Genomic DNA, 3613 nt, shown 5'->3' with positions numbered 1-3613 from the left:
GCCGTCCGTCTCGAGAGACGATGGTGTAGCTTCTTAAGAGTCTATCTGCACCGCCGAGAATGGCTGTGCAGTCCGACTCGGGAGTGACATAGTATCTGTCTCCTCCCGTGTTGAATCGACATCTTGCGATGACGCTGGAGTGTCCTCTCCAGTGAAGCTGAAGCTACAGAGCCTGGGCAGGGTGATATGGAGCTAAGCAAGAACATTAGAATTTCTGTAAAATCAATGGTTTCTAACAGTGAAGTATTCTATGTGGCTCTCCTGGTCCCCATGTCTAGATGGGGGACACACCTAGATGACTTTCTTCAGCTCATCATACAGGACCAGCACGAAGGTGCCACCCATGCCCCTGAAGATGTTGGACCAGGTGCCTTTGAAGAAGGCCTTGGACCCCTCCTCCTTGAAGATCTGCCAGCAGTTCACAGTCACCCTGTACATAATGTCAGCTTTTTTGCGCCCAGCTGCATCATCATTCATCTCTGCACAGTGTATAAGGGATAGGAGACCCACTAGGCCCTCATAGTCTGGATGATCATCCTGTTCACCACAATATGGGTGTTCTTGGGGTCAGGTAGCATGCCTTTGGCCACATGGTACATTCTAAAGTAGGAAGCCCGGTAGTTGGCAATGCCCTGTATCAGATGTTGAAACCCTGGTACAGGCCCCAGATGCCATCAGACTTGGTGATCTTCACCAGACAGTCTCCCAGGCTCTTGAATTCCAGCTCGTTTCCCAATTTCCCTACATCAGCCACGAGCTGGGATCTGGCAAAATCAAGGAGGAAGACAAAGCAGAGGAAGGTGGCTCTGGCAACCACCTGAGGCCAGGTTGCCAGCAAAATACCTCCAGAACTGCATGTATTTGTCCACATCACCAGGAAGACCTACTTGTATAATACTTACCCTAGAAGGTGAAGTTAAGGGCTTGCATGGGAAGGTAGTGGATGAGGTTTCCCAGGTTGCCCCTCCAGGAGGACAGCACTGCTCTGCTCCTTGGGGATGTACACAATGCAGTCCATAATATCCTTGTACTGCTTGTCAGTCACTATCTGCTTGCTGGCATGTAGCATGTGTTACAGATCTGACCCAGAGAACTGTCTCTTCAATTTCTTTCTTCAGTATCTTATAATTCTCCAAGTACAGGTCTTTTACATCCCTGGTTAAATTTATTCTTAGAGGTTTTTTGTTGTTTGTTTGTTTTTATGAAGTTGCAAATGGGATTGTTTTCTTAGTTTCCCTTCTGAGAGTTCATTATTGGTGTATTAAATTTCTGGATATTTATTCTGTATCCTGCTACTTTACTGAATTTACTTATCAGTTCTAGTAGTTTTTTGGTGGAATCTTTAGGGATCTCTAGATCCAGTATCATGTCATGTGCAAATAATGACAATTTTACTTCTTCTTTTCCAAATTGATTGCGTTTTATTTCCTCATCTTGCCTGACTGCTGTGGCTAGGACTTCCAGTACTATGCTGAATAAGAGTGATAAAAGTGGACATCCCTGTCTTGTTCCTGATTTTAGGGAAATGCTGAGTATAATGTGAACTGTGGGTTGGTCATATATGTCCTTTATTATGTTGAGATATGATCCCTCTGTTCTCCATTTGCTGAGAGTTCTTATCATAAATGGGTGCTGAGTTTTGTCAAATGTTTTTCTGCATCTATTGATACAATTATATTTCCCCTTCATTTTGTTAATGTGGTGTTATCACATTAATTGATTTGCAGATATTGTACTAACCCTGCATTCCAGGAATAAATCCCACTTAGTTATGGTGTATGATCTTTTTAATGTACTGCTGGATCTGATCTGCTAATATTTTGTTGAGGATTTTTGCATCTATGGTTATCAGGGATATTGGCCTATAGTTTTCTTTCTTTGTAGTGTCTTTATCTGGTTTTATAACTAGAATAATGCTGGCCACATAAAATGAGCTTGGGATTTTCCCCTCCTCTTGAATTTTTGGAATAGTTTGAGAAGGACAGGTGTTAGTTCTTCTTTGAATGTTAGGTAAAATTAATCTGTGAAACCATCCAGTCCAGAACTTTTTTTCCTGGCAGTTTTTGATTACCACTTCAATTTCATTAGTTGTAATGAATCTGTTCAGGTTTTCTGTTTCATTTTGATTCAGTTTTGAAAGATCACATGTTTATAAGAATTTATCCATTTCTTCCAGATTGTCCAATTTGTTGGCATATAGTTGTTTGTAAAATTTTCTTACAATCCTTTGTATTTCTGTGGTGTCAGTTGTTATGTCTCCTCTCTCATTTCTGATTTTATTTATTTTGGTCCTTTTTTTCTTTGTGAGTCTGGTTAAAGGTTTACCAATCTTGTTTGTCTTTTCAAAATGTCAATTCCTGGTTTCATTGATCTTTTGTATTTTTTAAAATTCTATTTCATTGATTTCTGCTCTAATCTTGAGGTTTTGTTTGTTGTTCTCTTTCTACCTCCTTTAGGTGTAAGGTTAGATTGTTTATTTGACATTTTTCTTGTTTCTTGAGGTAGGCCTATAATATTATAAATTTCTCTCTTAGGATTGTTTCAGCCTTGCCCCATAGATTTGGGATCTTGTGTTCTCATATTCATTTGTTTCAGCATATCTTTTGATTTCTTCCTCGACCTCATTGTTAACCCATTCATTCTTTAGCAACATGTTATTTAGCCTTTATGTCTTTCTGTGTTTTTCAGGTTTTTTTTCTTGTGATTGATTTCTAATGTAATACCAATATGGCCAGAGAAGATGCTTGATATGATTTCAATCTTCTTAAATTTACTGAGACTTATTTTGTATCCTAACATTTGGTCTTTCCTAATGAAATGAAAAATTTACTGAATGGCTTCCTGAGCAGATTAGACTATAGTGAAGAGAAAGCAAGTAAACATGGAGACAGGAAATAGAAATGATCCTTAATGAACACAGAAAGGAAAAACAGCTAAAAACTGAACAAAGACTCAGTAAATTATGAGATAAAATTAAGTGGCTACCATATGTATAATTGGAGAGGAGAGAGACATTTTTTAAAAAATAATGGGAGTTCAGTTTTTCCAAATTTGATGAAAATATAAACCCATAGATCCAAGAAGCTCAATAAAGCAATGCATCATGGGGGGATGGGGGGGGAGGACACATGATAATCAAATTTTTAAAAACCAAAGAGAAAATCTTTAGCATAGAGAAGAAAAGAGACACATCATATTTAGAGTCAGTAAGAATTACCATTGGCTTCTCAAGAGAAGGAATGCAAGTCAGAAAACAGTAATTTCTCCTTGCTGAAAGAAGGACTATCAAGAATTGTATATCTAAGAAAAATAATGACTAAAAATGAAGGCAAAGTGAAAATATTTTCAGAAATACAAAAGCACAGATAAATCATCATCAACATAGATCCCAGTTATATATGACTAGGTAACAAACCACCCTGGAACTCCGTGGCTTGAAATAACAAACATTCTATAATATTTCACAATATTGTGAGCCAAGAGATTTATGCAGGACATGACTGGGTGATCTTTCCCATGTGGCATCAATCAAGTTCACTAGGTAGTATTCAGTCACATATCTGGCTCCATATACATGGCTTCTCTCACATATCTAGCACATAGGCAGACATGA

The 3613-nt window shown here is 38.4% G+C and overlaps 1 pseudogene; it reads right to left on the bottom strand.

Moving 5' to 3' along the window:
- Positions 1 to 291: 291 nt before the first annotated feature.
- On the bottom strand, positions 292 to 1069 carry LOC150015803 (ADP/ATP translocase 3 pseudogene; annotated as a pseudogene).
- Between the last annotated feature and the right edge of the window lie 2544 nt (positions 1070 to 3613).

The sequence above is a fragment of the Furipterus horrens genome, unplaced genomic scaffold (assembly GCF_987537825.1).
Source record: "Furipterus horrens unplaced genomic scaffold, mFurHor1.1.pri manual_scaffold_3, whole genome shotgun sequence".
NCBI lineage: Eukaryota > Metazoa > Chordata > Mammalia > Chiroptera > Furipteridae > Furipterus > Furipterus horrens.
Note: the sequence above shows the minus strand (reverse complement) of the source record. Positions and strands in the feature narration are given on the sequence as shown.